Here is a 23,928-nt window from a genome sequence, read left to right as displayed (position 1 = left end):
CGCTTGAATCCGGGAGGTGGCGGTTGCAGTGAGCCGAGATCGCGCCACTGCACTCCAGCCTAGGTGACACAGCAAGACTCTGTCTCAAAAAAAAAAAAAGAAAAAAGAAAGAAAATGATAGTGTCTTATTTGCCTTCTGTATCAGCACTGTGTAATAGAAATACAATGTAAGCCATATAAGTAGCTTTAAGCTTTCCTGTAGACAAATATTTAAAAAGTAACATGAAACAGGGAAAATAAATTTTAGTATTGTATTTTATTTAACCAAACATAGCCCAAATATTATCACTTTGGCATGAATTCAATATTAAAAATTATTAATGAGCTATTTTACATTTATCATACTAAGTCTTCAAAATCCAGTGTGTATTTTACATATACAGCACATCTCATTTCAGACCAGCCACATTTTATGTGCTCATTTAGCACATGTGGCTAATGGTTATTATACTGGACAATGCAGGCCTATAAAGTTTGTTGTGGCTGCTGAGTAGAGAATAAATTAGATAATAGTAAGTGGAAGTGAGTGTATTTGTTTCCTATGACTACTTAACAAATTACCACAAACGTAATGATTTAAAATAACAAAAATGTATTCCTACAGTTCTATAGATTAGAATTCCAGCATGAGTCCTGATGAGCTAAAAATGAAATTGTAAGTAAGGTTGCATTCCTTCTGGAGACTCTAGGAAAAAATCCATTCCTTTGCCTTTTCCAGCTTCTAGAAGCTACCCACATTCCATGGCTCATGGTCCCATGGCTCCATCTTCAAAGCCAGTAGAGCTGGACTGACTCCCTCTCCTGCTGTCATCTCTCTGATTCTGTCATTTCTGCCTTCTTCTTCTTATAAGGACCTTTCTGATTACACTGGGCCCACCTGGATAGTATAGGATAATCACCCTATCTCAAGGTCAGCTAATTAATAGCCTTACTCCTCCCATTTCCATATAACATAACATACTGATATGTTCCAGTGATTATAATGTGAATATTTTTGAGGGGGACATTATTCTGTTTACCACATGGGGAAAAAAACCCATGTTATCGACATTAGCACAATGTTTTAAAATAATCAATTTGATATTTTATAAAAACAATACGTTCTTATGACAGAAATTCATAAAATATAGAAAAGCACAGAAAATAAATTACATATCTGTAATACAGAATCTTACCACACTGAAACATTCATTATTAACATTTATTAAACATCATTCCAGCCATCTATGTAGAGATATAGATAGAAAATTGGAAAGAAAAATAATTTTAAAAAATAGGGTAACATTCCATATTATATTTTGAATAAACGCATTACTTTCAGTAATTTTCCTTGAATTTAACAAAAATCAAAGTCAATTAGAAGAAATTGCTAAACTCCAAATATATTTTTCTTCATCAGAATAATTTTTATTTTTTATTGACATATTGTAGTTGTACATACTTATGGAGTACAAATCAATGTTTAGATGCATAAATGTTGTATAATAATCAAATCATAGTCTTAGCATATTCATCACATCATGTGTTTATAATTCTTTGCAGTGAGAACATTCAAAAGCTCTCTTCTAGCTCTTTTGTAATACACTATACCTTACTGATAAGCATTGTCACCAGAACTTCTTCCTTCTAATTGTATCTTAGCATGCATTGACCAACTTCGCCACATCCTTCCTTCTTTCTCCCACCTCTGCCTCAGTCTCTGTTTCCCTTATTACCATTGTTCTACTCTACTCTTCTATGATATCAACTTTCTTTTTTTAGATTCCACATATGAGTGAGATGGTATGGTATGTGTCTTTCTGAGTCTGGCTGGCTTCACTTAACATAGTGTCCCCCAGGTCCAACCAAGTTGCTGTAAATGACAAGATTTCATTCTTTTTTATGGCTGAATAGTATTCCATTGTATATATATATATACTACATTTTTCTTATCACTCATCTGCGTTGGACATGTGGGTTGATTCTATATCTTGGCTATTGTAAATAGTGCTACAATAAATATTGGAGTCAGATACTTCTTCTTTTTTGATGTAGGCATTTATCACTATGAACTTCCCTCTTAGAACTGCTTTTGTTGTGTCCCACAGGTTTTTGTATGATGTGTTTTCTATTGTCATTTGTCCCAATGAATTTTTAAGTTTTCTTTTTAATTTCTTCATTGACTCACTGGTTACTTAGGACTATGTTGTTTAATTCCCATGTATTTGTAAGATTGCCAAAGTTTTTCTTTTTATTGATTTCTAGTTTTATAGCATTTTGATAAGAAGAGATACTTGATGTGCTCTTTTTCTTCCTAAATTTGTCAATATTTGTTTTGTGGCCTAACACATGATCTATCCTGGAGAATGTTCCATGTGAAATTGAGAAGAATGTGTATTCTGCAGTTGTTTATTGGAATGTTCTGTAAATGTTTGTTAGATACATTTGGTCTATGATATAGTTTAAGTTCAACGTTTCTTTGTTGACTTTCTTTCTATTGTTGAAAGTGGGGTGTTGAAGTCCCCTACTATTATTGTTTTGCAGTCTATCTTTCCCTTTAGATCTAATAATATTTTCTTTACGTATTTGGGTGCTCTGGTGCTGGGTGCATATATATTTACAATTGTTATATCATCTTGTTGAATTGATCCCTTTATCATTATACAATAATCTTTTGGTCTCTTTTTACTGTTTTTGACTTACAGTCTATTTTATCTGATATGAGTATGGCTATTCCTGCTTACTTTTGGTTTCCATTTGCATGGAATATTATTTTCCATTCTTTCACTTTCAGTCTATGTTTGTCTTTAATAGTGAGGTGAGCCTTTTGCAGGCAGCACATAGTTGGGTTTTGTGGTTTTCTTTAATGCATTCATCTACTCTATATCTTTCACTAAGGAATTTAATCTATTTACATTCAAGGTTATTATTGATAGGTACGAACTTACTTCTGCCAGTTTATTGTTTTCTGGTTGTTTTACAGATCATTTGCTCCTTTCTTCCTCTCTTGTTGTTTACCTTTATGGTTTGGTGGTTTTCTGTGGTGTTAAGTTTTGTTTTCTTTCTCTTTATTATTTCTGCATCTGCTGTGATTTCTTTGTTTGTGGTTATCATGGAACTAACATAATGAATCTTAGAATTACAATAGACTATTTTAAGCTGATAACAACTTAACTTTGGTTTTATAAAAATGCTCTAGATTTTTCTCTCCTCCCACATAATTTGTATTTTATTGCCTTAATTTATAACTTTATCTTTGTTTCTACCTTAGCCACTAATTATAGCTGTTGATGCTTTTGACACTTATAACTTTAAACTTTCATACTAGAGGACTGAAATACTTACATAGCAACATTACAGCACTGGGGTATTCTGAGTGTGATTATGGAATTATCTATACTGATGGGTTTTATACTTTCACATGTTTTCACACTGGTAGATGTCATCCTTTCACTTCCAGATGTATGAATCCCTTAAGCATTTCTTGCAAAGCCAGTATTGTGGTGGTTAATTTTCTCAGTCTTTCCTTCTCTCGGGGGGTTTTTATTCCTACTTCATTTCTGAAGGATAACTTACTTTGCTGGATATAGTATTCTTGGCTGATTTATTTTTTCTTTAAGTACTTTGAGTATCTCTTCCAATTCTCTCCTGGCCTATAAGTACCAAGCCTATCCCAGGAGGGGAAATAGTGTGAAGAAATTTCATTTCCTCACTCTATATCCTCTTCTCAATCAACATTAATTAGGCTTCCTTTACCACCACTCAATAGTCTCCACTTTGCACAGTCTGATAGCCATTTCTCAGCTCTCATCCTCATTATCTTCTCAGTAACATTTGGCATAGTTTACTAATCCCTCCCACTTTAAATGCTCTCTTTCTCTTGGTGTCGCCTCCTCCTATAGTCTCTCTTTATTTTTTTCCTACCTCACCAACCAATACTTCTATTTGCTAACTTCTCCTCCTCTGCTTCATGACTTTATATAACATATAGATACTGATGACTCCCATATATGGATATACTGCCTTGACTTCTACCCAGAAACTCAGGCTTCTCTACGTAACTATCTACCTAACATCTTTATATGGATGGCTAATTAATATATCAAACTTAATAAGACTAAATAGAGTTGTTGATGTTTACTTCTTTGTACCCTACACTTGATTTTCCCTCAAGTCTTCCACTATCTTAATTAATGGCACCTCCATTTATCCAGGTGCTCAAACCAAACCTCTAGGTGGTTTTCCAATTTCTCTTTCCTTTACTGTTCATATTCATCTCACTAACAGGTGCTGTTGACTCTAAATCTTAAGCATACCCCAAATCTGTATTGTTTGTTTAAAATATATTTTCCAACCCCCCCCCACACTCTATCTATCTGTCTGTATGTATGTCTATCTATCTATCTATCTATCTATCTATCTATCTATCTATCTATAAATCAAAGCCAATTTGGTCCCTGCCTACCTTTCTGACCTCATTTCCTACCATTCTCTACTTCTCCCACTAAGCTTCAGTCTCACTAATCTTTCAATTTCTTAAACATGCTGAGTTCATTTTTGCTTTGGGCCTTCACATAATATGAGCCTGGAATTTTTTCCCCACTCATCTTCATGTGGTTGGCTCCTTCATGGCATTCAGATCTCTGCTTTCCCTTACTACCTGGTCCATTCCATCTCCTCAATTTCTACCACATCACATATGTTGTTCATCTGGGTGGCACTTACCACTAGCTGATAATTTTTGTATGTTTTGTTTTCTTCTTCACTTTCTCTCTCCCAAAAGAGTATAGTCTTTGTAAGAGCAGAGATGTTATCTGTCACTTTTGTATCACCTGCTTCTAAGACAATGCCTAGAACATAGTAGTGTCTCCAATAAATAATTGTTAGATGTATACAATTTTTTTAAAGAACACTTAACCTATAGCATTTTTCATGGCAATGGTAATTTATCCTGAATTTTACATGTGCTTTCAAAAACTTCAATATATAGAAGTTATTTTGACTGGTTTGGAGGCATAGGTTTGGAAAAATTGATTTGACTGGTTTGGAGGCATAGGTACTCAAAAATTAAAGCTGTGAAAAAATTTAATAAAGGTAAACATCAATGTTTTGTTTGAAATATTAAGCTATATGCTTGTAGACATACCTAAGCATTTCTAAAGAGGGAGATTTGGGAAATAAACCTCCTATCAGCCATAAGAAAAATTTTGATATTGGCTATAACTTACAATGATCTATTGTAACACTGCATTTTACAGATAATGACATTAAAGCTCAGAGACAAAAAAATAGTTTTCCCAAAATCATATAGCAAGTAACTGGTAGAGGTATATCTAAAACCTGGGTTTCACTCTTTTTTTTTTCAACACTTTATATCATTTATTAATGCTGTATACATTAGATCTAAAATCTGCAGTTTCTAAGCACACCATGTTTAGATCTTTCAGATCCTTCTGCAGTTTTAGGTTATTTCTACAGAGGTACCTTTAAGTGAATGAATAACACATTCTATAATTCCTGAAAATATAGTACAGAGTGAAATGATTTAAATATAATTTAGGCATATATTGATTATGAAAATAGATTATCTCTCAATACAATACTTCTCTGTCTTGGTAAAAATAATAAAGCAAAGAAAATAATTCATTTCTGAAGTTGCTTTCCTTCACTTGTAAAGGTCTGATCTCCTCCCACTATGCATATGTACCCTTTACTGTTAAGGAAAGCTTTGCATATGTAGATATAGAAGAATAAGCTACGTAAATACTAAAGATATGTCATTCTCCCAAAGGAGACACAGGTGGTTTTCAATGATTCCTTGCCTCATGTTGATGAGTCTGTAGAATTCAGAACCCATTTGGACACAGCTAATATCCCTGCTCTTGGGGTAGAAAATAAGGACACCAGGTCATTGGTAGGGAGGTACAGGCCCTTCCTCTGCTGCTGCAGAGAGATAATGACTCAAGAAAATTGGGCTAAAATTTGTTTAAAAAAACACAAAAAATATAAGTAAAAGAATCACAGGTGCTGACTGATTGGTATTACATCTTGGACCAGCCAAATGCCTTTATTTTTACTTTACATCTATTTTTTGGTGGCTATAATCAAATGTGTGTTTAAAATTCCTCATTCTCCACTGTAGGGTTCTAGCTGCAATTATATTACATTGCCTTTTAGCAGGCAACTCTACCATATTCACTCATATAAGCTTTGATTGCAGTAGCTCTGGATTTAGTATCTATTTCTAAGCTGGCCCTATGTAAACTATTTGGTATTTGAATTAAATGAATATTAATGATGCACCTTGGCTTTTTGGTTTTGAAGTATTTTCCTATGCTTGTGATGACTGTATGAGAAAACTAAGCTAATAGTGTAAATAGATAGAATTGCTTGGTCTGGTGTTGAGTGGAACTTGCCTAGAATGAAATTCTGAGAAATTCTCATTTATAAGTGTTGTAGTGATAGGTAAATGATTCCTCCATCCGGAGTTCCACTGTACCTTTGGAATGACAGTGAAGTACAACGATGTCTTTCTTTCCACTCTGTCGCAATCAGTAAGAACTGGATATTACTTTAATTTAGCTACTGTTTTGTCCTAACCTAAAAAGTAAACATTATAAAAATGAACCTGAAAAGAGTCTTAGGGAGTCTAATCTCACCATATTCATATGGTATGACAGGTATTTAAAGAGGGGAGGTGTCACTAAAGCTATTTATAAACCTGAACAACCTTTTCCAAGTTTTCATAAAGTTTTAACAATTTAAATATCCATACTGCATCTAGGTATTCAATAAATATAATTGCATATGTTGTGCTTTCCATAAATTAAAATCCTCAAATGCATCTCAAACCAAGATGGTATTTCCACATCATGCCTATTTAAAAGCAAATATAATAGATACTATTCCTGGTCATAAAACCAGGTAAACCCCCCTACCCCGTTCAAAAGGCAGCAATATCTAGTTTCCCTACATCTATTAAATGAGTGCTTTTCTGTTAAAAATCAGAATATGGAAAAAAAGTCAGTTTTTTCCCTTATGCACCGCTCAGAACAAGCATAATCCTCTAAATGTGTTTTTTTTTTAATTTCCTTACAGTGTTATTTCTTCTAGACAACTGAGTGAGTGGAGAAAGAAAAGTGATAAGGAAAACATTTTCATCTTGTACATCTTCCTGAGCCTCTAAAATTCTCATCTGACACTTTGTGACATGTGTAGTGGTGTCAGCATCTCTTCAAACACAGCTCCCTTCACGTTGGACCCTCTCAGGTTGGCTTCTTGAAGATCGCACCCAGATAGATCACAATTCTCTAAATCAGTTCCTGCCAGAGTTGCTCCTCTGAGGTTACAGTTCTTCAACTTTGCATCTTTTAAGGTAGCCACTCTCAGGTTAATTCCTGTCATCTGACTTCCTTCCATATCCACACCTTTCAGATTAGCACCTTCTAAATTGGCTTTAAGACCAGAAGGATCCTCAAAATTACACAGTTTCAGGGATGCTCCTTCTGCATTAGAACAGAGCATCTTGACTCCCTGGAGATTTGCACAGTTAAGTACTGATCCAGAGAGATCAGCTCATTCAAGATTTGCACAGCAAAGATTTGCCTGTGCAAGATTACAGCGGCTTAAATTGGCCATTTTGAAGTTAATGTATCGAAGGTCCAAACGAGAAAGATCAGCACCACTGAAGTTCAAATCCTGGCATCGCAGTTCTGACTTGGTTGGAGTTGCTAGCAAAAAATCGGACAAATTCCTTTCGGGATATTGGTGAATGATCCTCCGGTGGTTGAGAATTCTTTATTGCCACTTCTAGGTGTTAGATCAATGAGACAATACCAAAAAATCTTGCTTCTTCTAACACACCCAATAAATTAATGCCATCATTTACAATGAGCTGTCCATGACGCAAGGAGTTCAAAATGGGTTCAAAGTACTCAGGACTTCGGTCAATTAAGAAAGCGCCTCTATGATATTGCTTATTTCCCCAGACACTTTTGTCCTTAAACATGTGGGCCAGCATACTGTCAGGTTCTTTATTCACTAAAGTGCTCCTTAGAATTCAGGGAAAAAAATTGATTTCTCCATTTGTCTTTATAAACAAACACATTTAAGTCAAGAGTATACTCGATCCCAGCTGCTCTCTCAAAAAGATGCATGCTACAACCTGGTAGGAGTAATGCGTGTAGTTGTAAAGTACCGCCCTCCAACATTTAATGTCAGCCAGTCTGTGTGGAATCCTAACAATCCCTCAGGAGGCTTAGAATCTGTCTGAGGATCAATAAATGACTCTCCTTCACAAACAAACAAAACATCATCATCCCTGATCAAAGCAATATCATCAATCCGTCCACCTTTCCCATTATACACACTGGTGGCTTTTATGCCGAGTTTACTGCTGGCCACAGAAAGCAAATCAGATAAAGTTCCATATACAGCAACCATCTGGCTTACAGCAGGTCTTTGATAAATATTTCTTGAATGCTGAGTGTTGAAGTAGGACACACTTTTGTGTGACAATCAGTCATATTCATTTAAGTCTCTTACACTTTCCGTTCTTAGGGCTGCCTTTCAGGAACAGGGTCACCCGCCTCATCGCGCTGCCCCCGCTGGGTCCTGAGGGAGCCGCCATCCTCCCACCTGGTCCTCCTCCCACCTTTTTCTCCTCTCGCCCTTCCCCTCCCTCCACCCACTCGGATTCGCCTCCCTTTGCCACCTTCCTGCCCTTGGCTAAAACCTGGGATTCACTCTTAATTTTCATTCCGTGTTCCAAGCAAATGCTACACTATGTTATAAAAGGCTCCAAATATATTATATTTTCTGAAGCTTATTAAATTTTCATACAATTATAGGATGTTATTGCAAGATTTTTAATTTTAGTGGTCTCAAGTATTTCTTTCTCTAGAGGAACCAAAATTTATATCACTGTTAATCTTATGTTACCAAATCAAATCAAAGTTAAACCTAAAGATATATAAAGGAAGAATGTTTGAGTGTTTATATCAAGTTCTGTACAGACATATGAAAATGCATATAAATTTCATTATCTAACTTATTTTATTATTCTGAACCAAAATGATTTTCATAAGCTTTGAAACTCCAAAAATCAAACTAAACATGTCTACAAAATCAAACCTTAAATATAATACATTGTAAAGACACTTACATGAACCATACATCACTTATCAAAAACAAATCTCTCTCTCTATATATATGTATATAACCATATGTGAGAATAAACACTACTGTCTTAGAATGTTTCAAAACATACAAAAAATCTGCCTGTATAGGAAATACATAAACTTGGTCATAGAATATTTATTGGTTAGGGTAGCATATAACCTAGGTGTCTATGTAGTAGCAAATAAAATCTTGTGAAAGTATGGCGAAATAATATGCATTTATTTCATTCTGTAAATGAGAAGAATCTTTTGTTGAATTTTAGATTGAATGTATACTAAGAGCCTTGCTTTAACTTCTTCTCAAGCTATGAAGAAAAATACCTTTTCAGATGACAAATCATCAGTTCTCGAAACTGTAGGGTCCTGTAGGATCCTTTCCTATATATTTGTTGAACCATTTGAATATAAATATGCAAAATATGGAATTGTAAGTTCAGGAGATCCTGCCATCCCTACCAACCACTACATCTGCTCTCCTTTTTGGGAATAAATGTGCCTCATCCCTCCTGTCCCTGAACAGAATAGGAAAAAAAGGGGAGGGAGAACAGAAAATTTCAAGGAAGAATAAAGTATCATCCTTTAATGAAAATGAATTACATATTAGAAATCATCTGTAATAAAAGCAACAAATACTAACAGTCTAATCCAAGGTGGTGTGATGAGGTAACCTAGGGGCTGGGAAAAGAGGTGAGAACATATCACGGCACTACTCTAGTCTAGTTGATCTGTAAGGCTTAACATGGGAAATGAGAATGTGCTTAACATCAACTAGGCAAAGTCATCTAAACCAGTCTCATGCTCTGACAGACAAGGATGAAGCTGACAGTTTGCTCTCTTTTCTAGTACTTTGTCACTAGGTGGGCTAACATCTCTGTGGTTGGAGGAACAATGAGGCCAGATGAAAAATTCCCTGCTCTATTTATCTTCTAAACACAATGTCTAAGACTAGTTGAGGGACAGGACACAAGGATCAATCAATTAATAAGCCAATGATGAACATCAACTTTATAACTAGCACTGTATAAGGCACTTCGGAAGGGAGAAGCACCAGGCTGTATACCATCTATAAGAAGTTTGCCTTCTAAAACACTGTGCAAACATCAGAGTAGGCAGCAATACATTTTTGTTTCCTAAAGAAAAACTGGTTGGTAAATTATTACGTTAACAAAAGAGGGAAGAAAGAGAATAAGAGCAGTAGGAGTTCAAAATTTAATGGCCGTTTGGAGGTGTGGAGGTTTGGATAAATTGGTTAGGGGAAAATGTGGGGAAAGTCTCAAATTTCACAGGCTGAGAAAGGTAGTAGCCCAAACCTTATCACATGTGAGCCTTCCAGGAGTTTGAACCTGAACCACTCTACAGGGATCTGAAGGTCACATAGCATGACTCTCAAATACTCCCCAAGACATGAACATTAAACCAAAATGACAAAAACATGATTAATGTGACATCCACCTCATGTGAGTTACCTAATGTTTTTGCTTTTATTTTGGTTCTTTATACAGATTCTGTCTGTTTCCATGAGCTTTTCTATAAATCATGAGCATCTGCAACCAAATTGCACCAGTAAATCTCATAAAACAGCTTCCCTGAGACTAGATTCAAGATGTTAACACAACAAGAAGTGTTCCCTCATTTTATATAATGGCTGGGTGGGTCTTTTATACTTTAGAAAAAAAAATATTTCAAAATGTCATTTACTTGGTAGAGAAGCACCAGGGAAATGGCATTGTTGAATCTCTTTAATAAACTGTGCATTTATAGTCATTCTTAGAAAGCATTTGGAAACAAAAATGTATCTTCCACCTGTTTCACCGAATCACTGATTATTAAAAAAAATGATGCTATTCTGTTTGCCTAGTTCAACAGGTACTTTGAAATACAGAGCCAATTGGAAGAACTTAGAACCCTCTATTTTTTACATGACTATGTGAAGTTGGTTGCTACAACAAATCATGGGAAGGAAAGAAAACTCATATAAATCATGCAGTTCTATATGAACCACACAATGGTTCCATCCTCTCCACTATGTTGCAGCACACTTTAATTAGTGAAGTCTCTCCTTTGACATTTTTAGGATTTTCAAGATTTGCAAAGCTTAGAGTAGAACAGGTAATAAGATAAATAAAATAAAATAAGCTAGAAATATGAATAGCTTGAGCCTCTGTTATGAGTTCATAAATGCCTTAAATTAGGAAGAATTACAGTGGGATTTAGAGCTATTGGGATATATTTGCATCTTGAGCTAGTCTTTTATCCATTAAGTAGAACAATTTACTGACTCATTCTTTTGTAGGAAACAAAGGCATACTGTTACCTACTGTAATCTGTTAGCATAAAATATTTTTAACGCACCCTAATGTGAGCACATAGAGTATGAGACATATGTTCAGAACTGGAAACTGTACAAGATTTTAATTTTAATCAAAGCCAAAGCAGCCCATGACTTGGGTCACCGTTTGTCCTTCAGGAACAAAGACAGTGTGTATATTCTCAGTGGTTTTGTTTCATCCTATTTTCATCATATAAGAATACAATTACTATGATGGAGACATAAAAGATATGAACAAAAAGATACCTAAAACAAATCAGTTCAGTAAAAAGCTATAATAATACATTCTTACAAAGTTCCTCCCCTTGACCTTTTAAAAATGTATATGTGCTTTGAAAACAGGCTAGGAAAGTACATTTTCTTGTCATCCTTATCTTGCTGAAAGTGTTGCCAGTATTCAAAGTTGAGATGTATGTTTACAGAAGCTCTGGCTTGTAATCATTAATATTTTGAAATTGAGTCTTTCATAGCAGGGTGGTATAATTTTTGAAAGATCCTTATGATTGAGTGATAATGCCTTGCAACTCTGTATTACTTCAGATGAAATAACTGAAGATTTTAAAAAAGGAGTCAAAATTAATGTTAGGTTATTTTTAAATTTTATTTTCATTTTTGAAAGTTGTATTGACTACTTCTCTATGAAACCTTTAGGGAACATCCCCTGATGTAACATGTCCCATGAACAAAACATAGTAATAGTTTAATTTTAGGAGCATTTTTCTTCAAATGGCAGATTAGGAAAGTGACAATTTTTTTCAAGCACCTAAACTTTGCTAGTTACCTTCAGGATACTTTAAAATGTATGCTAATTAATAGAATAAGTAGTTTTCTGTGTCTCCTCTAATAGGACAAAGATTTTAGTCAGGTTTTGGTTAACTCAAAGAGTTAACTAAATTATTAAGAATTTATATTAATGTTTTAATGTCAATTACTTTATATTAACAGTTACCCTAAGATTTCATAAGAATTAGAGTAAATAATCAGAATTTCATATACTTGGCCAAAGTCTTTCTTTTAAAAAAGCTAATAATCAATCACTGATTGATGATCTCTATCTCTAGATACCTTCATAACTTCTTAATGGCTTCATAAAGAAAATCACCAACCTAAGGGAGTCCTAGCTCTGGACTGCCTCCCAGTTGGAAGAAATTTTACCTAGCCTTACTGAAAAGTATAGATGAATTGTTATCCCTATAAAACTCTGCTTTTCACAGAGCATTACCTGTACAGTGCCTAAAGGTTCAATATCAAAGACTATAATACTCACAGAGGAAATTATTTTTGTTGCATTACTTTAATGCTGAGCACATTCCACAATATCCAGACTTTGTATCCATAAACTTATGGTGAGGCTACATTTCCTGTGAAAATGAAATATATCATTTGTACTCTGCTTAAGGATCCTGAGTGTCAACCAATCTCATATAACCTTTTGGCAATAGAAATGTGATTTTTAATAGCTTTGGACATCATATTTTTAGCTCTGTGATGATTGCTATATTTTGAATGTTCAGCCCCTCCAAAACTCATACTGGAATGTAATTACAATTTTAACAATATGAAAGTGTGGGACCTTCAAGATGTGATTAGGCCATGAAGGTTTCACCCTCATGAGTGAGATTAATGCCATTATAAAGGAATGAGTTTGTCCTCTTCTTATCTCTTTGATCTTCTGCCTTCTGCCATGTGAATATTAATTGTTCCTCCCCTCTGGAGGACACAGTGCTGAAGGCACCATTTTGGAATCAGAATTACCAAACCTGGTGGTACCTCAGTATCAGATTTCCAGCCTCCAGAATTGTGAGCCAATACATTTCTGTTCATTATAAATTGCCCAGTCTCAGATATTCTGTTATAGCAGCACAAAACAGAGTAAGATAATAGTCAAGACCATATTGTATTCAGTTTTTAATTCCCAGTCCTTACTTACACAGTAGCTGCTTCATAATCTACATTCAGTATATTTTTATTGAATGAGTAAAATGCAGATTGATAAGTGCAGTGAAAAGACAAGTTAACTTAGTGAAGTAGTTGCTATGATGTAGCCAATAAAACCAGGTAATATAACTGCATTTTTTATTTTTCAAATGCATGCACTTGTGTCATCACCAACAGCATTAGGATCAAAGTATTTCCCTTAATATATTCTAAGATTTGGTTTATATCAAGTTTCATGGCTCAGTATATCTTGGGAATCCAGTGTGAATCAAGTACTGGGCTATGGATATTTAAGAGGGATTCAGAAAACAAATATTACACAGTCTCTTGAGTGAAAAGCCATGTATGAAATCATCATAAAAGTATAAAGTAGGATGATATAAGAGCCCGCACAATAAGTATATAAACAGTATAAATTTGTGCTATACAATATGAAAGGTTATTCTGTCTAGACTGAACTAATAAAGGAGTCATCTTGAAGGACATAAGACTTGAACTATACCTGAACAAAAAACAAGATTTGAATCAGTGGAATAGGGTGGTGACTATAATACAAGTAGAGGATAGTATGATTAGAAGTACAAAGACTAAGATTTGTGGTTTTGAAAAAGAACAGAAAGACCAAGAATGTTGTAGGATATGTTTTCTGTTGCTTTTAGAATAAAGACAAAAGCTCATTAACATGGTTTGTAAGGTAATACACGATTTAGCACCTGCTTACTTCTCCAGCTTCATCTCTCCCTTCTGCTGCCTGGGATTCTACTGCACAGGAGACTGTTCTCACTTCCCAGAATATTTTCTTTTGATTTCTACTTAACTAATGCTAATTGTCTTTCAGATCCCAGATTAAGTATCACTTCCTCCTAGATTAGGAAAACTTCCCACTCTGCCCCATTATTAGCCTTTACAGCACTGTGTACCTCTCATTCAAGACACCACAGGTGTAATTTTATACTTATTTGTGTGATAATATGTCTGCCTCCTCCACTGAACTATTAGTTTTATAAAAGTAGGGATAATTTCTATTTTTTTACCATTATATCTACAGTGCTTGGAACATAATAGGTGCTCATAAATAAATGAAGTTGAAAAATTAAAATAGCATCAGATTAATGAAGGCCTTAAAAGTAGACTGGCAAATTTGGCTATATTGGAGCATCATACATTCATTCATCCAACAAATATATATTGAATATTTTATTATATGCCAGACTTTGTGTCAGGTACAGGAGATACAAAAATGGAAGATAGTTTCTGCCTGTGGTTCAATATGGGGGACACAGACAAACATAATAGGCAATTACAATATAGGGTGATCAGTTCTATGATAGAGAAAAGCATATGTTTAGAGTATTAAGGAAGCGACCTCTAAGAAGGATAGGGATGGTAAGGGGAGAGACTGCTTGAGAGGTATAGGTAATGTTTACATTGATTTTGACCTATACACTGCTTATAAGGACAAGTACAAAAAGTAACCAGTCAAGTGGCATTAGTAAATAGTAACAGAGTGTCTTTTAAAGTTTATATATTTTTTTGAAAAAGCAGAGGAATAAAAAAATGGGTCAATGAATTGGAACCCAAAACATTGGTGGTGCCAATTAGAGAGCAGACAAATTATGAGGATGATATGCACCAGCTTCCTATTCTTGTGGCCCTTTCAAGGGGATTTCTGAAGATTATAAAATTCACCTCATTGCTTTTCTGAATTTTTGTTCAATATGCATGTGAACTATAATGAGCATCTGTTCCACAGATATAACCTTGTCTCCAGACTTAGACAAGAACCCATTTTCTAAATATAGGGTCGACAGGGATAGTCTGAAGGAGGTTGTAGAGGACAAAATGTTTCTGTAAACTGTCAAGTCAACAAGTATGGACTAAGTTTCCGCTAGTTTCTCTGCACTGTGTTGGGCACTGTAGAGAAAACAGGAGAAGATCAGAAGAACAGTCTTGCCCTAGAGGAAGATTAACATGCTCCTTATAACAGCTGGCATTCTAATTTAACTTTCAGTTGCTGTAGAAAGGCACTGAAAAGGAAATAGCATTTTTTTCTTATATTTAAAATGCATTTCTTTCACAGATAACTATTAGAATGTTTTAAAGCATGTATGGAAAGGTTTAAAACTAAACATCTGAATCTTCCTAAAGCATGTTGGTTCATTTCCAAGGCCGTTCCTAAAATTAGCCATAGAGCCTTACTTTGAAATAAATATAGCAAATTATTACTTTGAAAATTGGGCTCTCAGACATCTCTGCTTCTACTTCAAATGGTCATTCCTAATTACATACACACACACAAAAAAATCAAATATATCTTTAGATCGGATTTTTCTCTTAGGACAAAAATACTTATCCTGCTTCAACCTGTGTATAATATACCCTCTTTTATTGTGAAGCTGCTTATATCATTCAGCAAATGATAGGTCAACAAAGTCAAAACAAAGGAAAATCTATTGAAACAGGCAAGCTACTCTGTTGCATTTGGAATCATCATCAAAAAACTCTAATGACCTTCCCAGTCCAAGAAGCTATGCATCAAGGGTTACTTTCTACTGGAAGAACTGAGCAGGTACAAAAATGGAAAGTTTCTGAGGTTGTAGGGTTAAGAAGGGGCCTGCCAAAAATAAAAATAAAAAAAATAAAAGGTTGTATATCAAGTGTCTGCAGCATGTTGGAAAACAACCCTCAAATCCAATCCAATTCTACTTAGTGTGGCTCCACGGGAAGGCAAACAGGAAGGGACGGTATAATTAATGATTCAGCATTACTCTGAGTATAAAAGGTCTAGTCACATCTCAACCTCTCCTGCCTCAGAAAAAGAAACTTTAGGCATTTTTGAGATCTCCTGGAGCAACTGAATACAGTGACAAGAGAAGAGAGCTAAGGATGGAAAATTGGGGAAAAAAAAGAGTAAGTGGGGGAGAGAAGAAGCATCAAAGTAAATCAAGAAATGATCTTAATTCATTCAGCAAAAAATTTTTTGAGCCCTAAACTAGGGACTGAAAAAGACTGTGTCTATTCATTTGAGGGGTTCTCAATTTACTTGGGAGAGGCCAATGCATTAAGAGACAATAAAAATACAATATTTAAAGCAAATACCTCCTACTCTGCTGTGGATCTTATCCCCTCACTTATTCTTTGACATCTTATTCCATCAAGTTCTCTGTTTCTCTATGTATCTTCAAATTTTTCTTCCCAATTCACTTTTTCTTTCAGATTGTAAACATACACAATTATCTTGGTCAATAAAAGAAAATTCCATTGATGTTTTGTCTCAATCTAGCTGTCACTCCCTCTTTCTTTCCTTCCTTTCATAAACTAGTAATAGCTAAAAATTCCATTTATTTATTCCAATTTACTCCTTAATGTACTGCCACCTTCTGTTCTCAAAACTTCCTTGAAGTTGTAATTGCTAAAGACAGTGATCCCCTAACTCAATGACCCCAACCTTTTTGGCACAAGGAACTGGTTTCATGGAAGCCAGTTTTTCTATGGACTGGGGAGGTGGCAGGTTTCAGAATGACTCAAGTGTATTACATTTATTAGGTACTTTATTTCTATTATTATTACATTATAATATGTAATGAAATAATTACACAACCCATCATAATGTAGAATCAGTGGAATCCCTGAGCTTATTTTCCTGCAAGTAGATGGTCCCATCTGGGGGTGATGGGAGACAGTGACAGATCATCAGGCATTAGATTCTCATAAGGAGCATGCAACCTAGATCCCTCACATGTACAGTTCACAATAGGGTTTGTGCTGCTATGAAAATCTAATGCTGCTGCTGATCTGACAGGAGGCAGAGTTCAGGCAGTAACATGAGTGATGGGGAGCAGCTGTAAATACAGATGAAGCTTCGCTCACTCACCTGTCACTCACCTCCTGTTGTGTGGCCTGGTTCTGATACTGGTACATGGCCCAGGGGTTTGGAACTTATGTACTAACTAATATAACTAATTAGCTATCTTACTTGACCTATCTACGGCATTCAACACTATTAGTCTCATTGAAATTCTATCCTCCTCTACCAGCATGATATCAATTTTCTGGTTCTCTCCCTTACTCTTTAACCATTACTCAGGATTCCCTGGAGACCTCCCTTAAGTATTGGTCTTATCAAGGACTTCATCCTTGGTTCTCTTCTCACCCTGAAATGCTTCCTTCCTTGGGAGAGAGGTCAGGCCTGTAGATAAGGATTTTGGAGTCAACAGTATACTAGCTGGTAATAGCTACTGTCTGAATGGATTAAATAACATAAAAGACAGAGGAAAAGATTTGTCTTTTATGTTATTTAATCCATTCAGACAGTAGCTATTACCAGCTAGTATACTGTTGACTCCAAAATCCTTATCGATAAGCCTGACCTCTCTCCCAAGGTCCAGACTCAAGGAGACAACTGTTTAAAAAAATATTTATACCTGATTACCGTAAAGTCATCTCAACTTTATTAAAAAAAGGAAGGAGGGAAGGAAGGAAGGAAGGGGCATTGATGATTGTTCCCCAAACCCTGATCATTATATTTACTTAGTGTGCAAGACCAGACACCTATCACTCCCTCTTCTTTACCCTGTGCATCCGAATGGTAACATAAATTGATCAATTTTAGCTCTTTAATACCTCACAAATTTATCTTTTCCTCTATGTCTTTTATTATCTTATTTTTTGTATTCTACTAACTAGTTCTGTTACCTTTAATTTTGCTCCCTTACCATCTATCTTCCATACAAATACCAGAATGACCTTTCTAAAATGCATATTCTACTAGGTCATTTTCCTGCTTCAAGCCTCTCAATGACTCCTCATTGCCAGCAGCAATGGCTTTCAAACTTTCTCATGCAAAAAAATCCCCTTGAGGACTTGATAAAACAGAGAGCTGGGCATCATCCCCAGGGCTTCTGATTTAGTAGCTAGTGTTGAACTTTAGAATTTGCATTTCTAACAATTTCCCAGGTTAATTTAGATGCATACTTAGCAGAACCTAGCATTTGGCTGTATAGAGAAGAGAAGAAAAAAGAGAAAGTCAAGGATGACATCTGAATTTTTGACTTAAAAAACTGGGTGGGTGGTGGAACAATCACTGAGAAGGAAGATAAAAATATTTGGGAAGGGGATGACAAATGTGATGAGCTCAATTTTGGACACACTGAGATTTTTTTCAAACCACATCTTTTATTTCCCTACATTCACTTGCCTTGAATCAACTTGAGGTTCCAGCCATATTGTACTATTTATACAACACTGAATGTACTGAAGATATATGATGTCTCTTTTCCAGGGCTCTATACATCTGGAATGTCTTTGTTTCTCACCTTTCTTTCTTACGAAATAAATCATTTCTTCCTCATTATACTCTTCTCAGCCTCTACTCATCTCTAAAATGAGTTTAAGAATATCTTTTCTTTTCTTTTTTTTTAATTAAAAAAATTAAGAATATCTCTTTTTCTTTATGATGGCTCCATGAGGATATATGTGAGAACCCTTTCAGCCTCAGAGGGGGCAGACTGGTTTGAGAAGTGGTTTCTGGTTTCAAACTTTGAGTGTTTGAATAAAGCCTATATATATATTTATGAATTTTAAAAAGACACAAAGCATTCTAATCACTATTCCTAATTCCATTTAGTCACATTAGGTAATTTAAAATTCACAGAGTCTCTATACTACTTGGCTAATAAACCAATAAAAATATTTATTTATTTAGTATTTACTAGGTAGTATTCTGCTATACTTTCTGGGGAGTTACAGTTTGGTTACAGAGGTAAAACCAACACATATAAAATAATTAGAAGGCAATTAGTTACTAAAATATATGCCACAATTATAATAGGGTAACCAGAGGAAGGAGAGTTGAGCATCACCTGAAGTAGCAGAGAGGACTTCACAGAGGATTCAGAACTTGAGCTGAATGTTGGTGGTTGGTGAAAATTTGGATACATGAAGAAAAGGAGAAAAAACATCACATGTCAGAGCAATACCAAGAGCAAAATCTTGGATGTAGGAATGAGCATAGCTTCTGTAGAAAACAATGAGAAAATCAGGTTAAGCAGAACAGAAGACTAGGGACACAGTGAAAAAGAGACTAAATAGGTGGATAGGAGTCAGTATTTGAAGATCTTGAAAATACTGCAGAGGGATTGGTCTTGATATGGTAAACAATAGAGATCCTTTACAGGTTCCTGATGAAAGAAGGAGAGTTTTGGTAAGGTAAATTTATAAGTAGCAATTAAATAGGTTAGAAGAAGAGAAAGACTGAACATGGGAGAGTAGTTACTAGGCTGCTACAATGGCCCAAGTAAGAGATAATGAGGGCCTAAACTAATGTAATGCCAGTTGACTCTCAAAGAAGGGTGACTGATTCTCTAAGAATATGAGAAGAAAGGAAAAGTCAGTTCTTTGTAGATTTTAGAAATGGTAAATGATTGAATGAATAAATGAGTTCTCAAACATTCAAAATGCAATAAGGGGCCAGATTAAGACATTTAGAGGCCTTCAGTTCTGAAAAGATCATATGCCCAAACATGTAATTCAAAGTAAACACAACTCTAAAATATAAAATAAGTTTTAGCAAATCCAAAAAGATCTTTTTCTAATGGCTACTTTCATGCTTTAAAAAGATTCACCAAGACTTATAGATATGCTGCGTTGCTAATGCCATAAATGCATGATTAGCCTGCCCATTAGGCAATCCAGCACTACTGGTAAAACTAGACAACAAACAAACTTCTCATGACAGTTCAGAGTATCCAAAGCCATTTCACAAACATCATCTCAATTGCTAAAATGATCAACTGTGAAGCTGGTTATACTCACTTTCTAGGAAAGAACAAAATTATTCAATGACTTGTTAAAGACCTTTGATTAAGATAGGTCATTTTAATTATCTGTGCCTCAGTTTCCTCACTTATGAAATAGGGAGGCTGATAATGCCCTCGGAGTGTAGTCGTGTAAATTAAATGAGAAGAGATATGTCAAAGTGCCTAGCATAGTAATATGTATTTTTTACACTCAAAAGTATTTATTGATTTGAGGTCTTCATGGGATCACCAGAATCTTAGAAAATTTCTCTTAACTAGGGAAACCATCTTTACAAAATTATGACAGTAAGAGAAATATGACATAGTTTACTCAATCTTGCTTCTAATGTCCAAGCTGCTTTTGGTTATTCCTGGGTGTAGATGAAGCTAACTTTGAAAGTAATTTAGTTTATAGATTAACCTTAAAGCAAGGATGATAACAGCCCTTCCCAAAACTAAACCACCTTCGTAAAACTAACAAAAGGCCACAGGTTAGGCTTATAAGAGGGACCTGAATTCTGCTAAGATATAGGTGTGGTTAAACAACAACAAGCCATTGTTCTGAAGGTCACAAGATTTGTAACTTCCCCAATTACTCCTGTAGATAATATCACTTTTGTAGAACCTATCATGGGTCTTCTGAAATATTTTTCAGACTTTTGCATTCTGGCAAATGACTGACCCCACTCAGAGGTAGAATCATGACTCAGGACTCAACTGTTTTTGTGGCCTCCAACCCAGAAGCCGACTCAGTGCATGAGGACCATTTTCCACACTCCTATGATTGCATTCCCAACCAATCAGCAGCACCCATTCCCTAGCTCCCTGCCCACCAAATTATCCTTGAAAAACCTTAACCTCTGAGCCTTCAGGGGGACTGATTTGAGCAAGAACTTCTTCTCCCGTGTGGCCAGCCTTGTGTCAATTAAACTTTCTTTACTGCATTGCTGCAGTCCTAGTGAATTGATTTTGTCTGTGCAGCAGGCAGAAAGAACTCATTGGTTGATTACGCTAGTACATTAGTTCTAATTATTTTCTAGCAGTTATCCCAATTTTAAAATGGATGCAAAAAAGAATCATAGACTTAAAGAGTAGAGCCAATAGACATTTACTAAGATTTGCTAACCCTGAAAAGGGGGTCTATTAAAGATTTTGAATGTTTGTATCAAAGTCAGAATCTGGAGAAAACACACATACACACTCACACATTCAACAACACTTCAGCACAACCAGTGGGAATACTAAATTTATACATATATCTCCATACCTGAATTTGAGAATATTGCACATTGCCATGGCTGATTTATGAAACCCTTTTTCTATGAGGGATAAATGTATTATTAGGACTACAGAGAATAAGGCTCATAACTCACAAATATGCCACTTGCACCTTAAAAAAATGTCACTGTCAAAGTTCCTCATCTTCTCCTGAGCTCTACGGCATGTTGTACAATGTCTTAAACGTGAAAAAATACTTGATGTATATTTTGGTGACAATTCAGTAATTCAAATACTGTTGAAGTGCCAGGTGATTATACCTGGTCTAGAGCTCGACTTAACTTTTATGCACTGAGGTCAAGATTAGAGTGTATAATTTATTGATTTATTCATTTATTCATTTTGGTGTTTTGTGCTTAGGAGGGAAGAGTAACACAAAGATCTTTCTGTACAACCTCTGCTACCTAAGAATATTTCAGACAGGCCCTATGAACTGGTGCTGATGAGGGGTCCTAAATGGACAACTGATTAAAACCTCACTAGCTTCCAATTGAGCCTATTAAGTATTCAGAATAAGTTGCCAACAGGACCTGGCTAATCTTTTTTTTTTATTTTGTATTATTTTATTTTATTATTATTATACTTTAAGTTTTAGGGTACATGTGCACAATGTGCAGGTTAGTTACATATGTATACATGTGCCATGCTGGTGTGCTGCACCCATTAACTCGTCATTTAGCATTAGGTATATCTCCTAAAGCTATCCCTTCCCCCTCCCCCCACCCCACAACAGTCCCCAGAGTGTGATATTCCCCTTCCTGTGTCCATGTGTTCTCATTGTTCAATTCCCACCTATGAGTGAGAATATGCAGTGTTTGGTTTTTTGTTCTTGCAATAGTTTACTGAGAATGATGATTTCCAATTTCATCCATGTCCCTACAAAGGACATGAACTCATCATTTTTTATGGCTGCATAGTATTCCATGGTGTATATGTGCCACATTTTCTTAATCCAGTCTATCATTGTTGGACATTTGGGTTGGTTCCAAGTCTTTGCTATTGTGAATAGTGCCGCAATAAACATACGTGTGCATGTGTCTTTATAGCAGCATGATTTATAGTCCTTTGGGTATATACCCAGTAATGGGATGGCTGGGTCAAATGGCATTTCTAGTTCTAGATCCCTGAGGAATCGCCACACTGACTTCCACAATGGTTGAACTAGTTTACAGTCCCACCAACAGTGTAAAAGTGTTCCTATTTCTCCACATCCTCTCCAGCACCTGTTGTTTCCTGACTTTTTAATGATTGCCATTCTAACTGGTGTGAGATGGTATCTCATTGTGGTTTTGATTTGCATTTCTCTGATGGCCAGTGATGGTGAGCATTTTTTCATGTGTTTTTTGGCTGCATAAATGTCTTCTTTTGAGAAGTGTCTGTTCATCTTTATCTTGCTAATCTTTAGATACAGCCAGTCTTCTTCAAACCCTAGTGGTTTGGTTTTACAGATCAGCACATTTTAAATAAACCAAAGTTATGCTAAGGACTGCGATTCCTTAGATATCATTAATTTCTTCGGGCACCCTATAACATGATTATTATTCATTCTGAAGTCTCATAAATAAGTGAAGCCTAGTTACACTGGCTGAAATAAACGAACAAAATATCATAAGCTAGTTTCATCATATGCGAAACATGGATAAAAACAACTACCTTGCCTTACCTACTTTACAGAGTCTCTCCCCACAATTCCAAGAATTAAATGAAGAAAATGTCTGTAAAAGTGTTTTGCATGCTATAATGTAAAGCATCATTGTGAGATCTGTGATGGTTATCCCAGGTCTTTATTCCAACATTCATTTTCTTATTAATTTTTATAACTTCCATTTTTATCAGTGGGCCTCTTATTCACTAGATTTATCTGATGAAAGCCATCTGGAATGCATATTTACCAGGTTAGCTTTTCACCCTAGATATATAAGAGGCCAAAATGTATGCCACAGATACTTGAACTCTGTGAGGATATTTTTCTCATACGGAATTACAAAGATTGAAATATAGCTAATTAGGCCCTAGGAAATGGTTTTCTATTATTAATACATTAACTTCCCTTAAGCATATTAAAGGTCCTTAAGACAGTGGGGGGAATGTTATGTTATAAAGCAATATCTCTATGCTTTGCCTAAAAAAAAAAAAGAGCCCAACAATATAGTTAACTCTTAACTAAGCAGATCAAGAGGATAATTGCTGCTATATACTCATTCATATTTTAAATAGATTGCCTTAAATAAAATTTCTCTCAGGGCATTTAACTCTTCAATCATTCCTTTATTCAACATTTATTAAATGCCAATTATACGTCAGGCACCGTGCTAGATGATGGGGCAATTTTCATGTGTAGGTACATTTCTTACTATCTAGGATATAACAATATGAATATTTCTATGTCTTTGGAATGCTACTTTGTGAACAGAAAGAGATTCTCGAT

The 23,928-nt window shown here is 35.3% G+C and overlaps 1 protein-coding gene and 1 pseudogene across 1 annotated transcript in view; both read right to left on the bottom strand.

The window, feature by feature from the left end:
- IL1RAPL2 (interleukin 1 receptor accessory protein like 2) overlaps nucleotides 1-23,928 on the bottom strand; it is a 570,279-nt gene that overhangs the window by 350,610 nt on the left and 195,741 nt on the right. The gene's annotated exons all lie outside the window — the stretch shown is intronic.
- LOC100972606 (BTB/POZ domain-containing protein KCTD9-like) lies at nucleotides 7,169-8,421 on the bottom strand (annotated as a pseudogene).

The sequence above is a fragment of the Pan paniscus genome, chromosome X (genome assembly GCF_029289425.2).
Source record: "Pan paniscus chromosome X, NHGRI_mPanPan1-v2.0_pri, whole genome shotgun sequence".
Classification (NCBI taxonomy): domain Eukaryota; kingdom Metazoa; phylum Chordata; class Mammalia; order Primates; family Hominidae; genus Pan; species Pan paniscus.
This window is presented reverse-complemented; position numbering and strand designations above follow the sequence as displayed.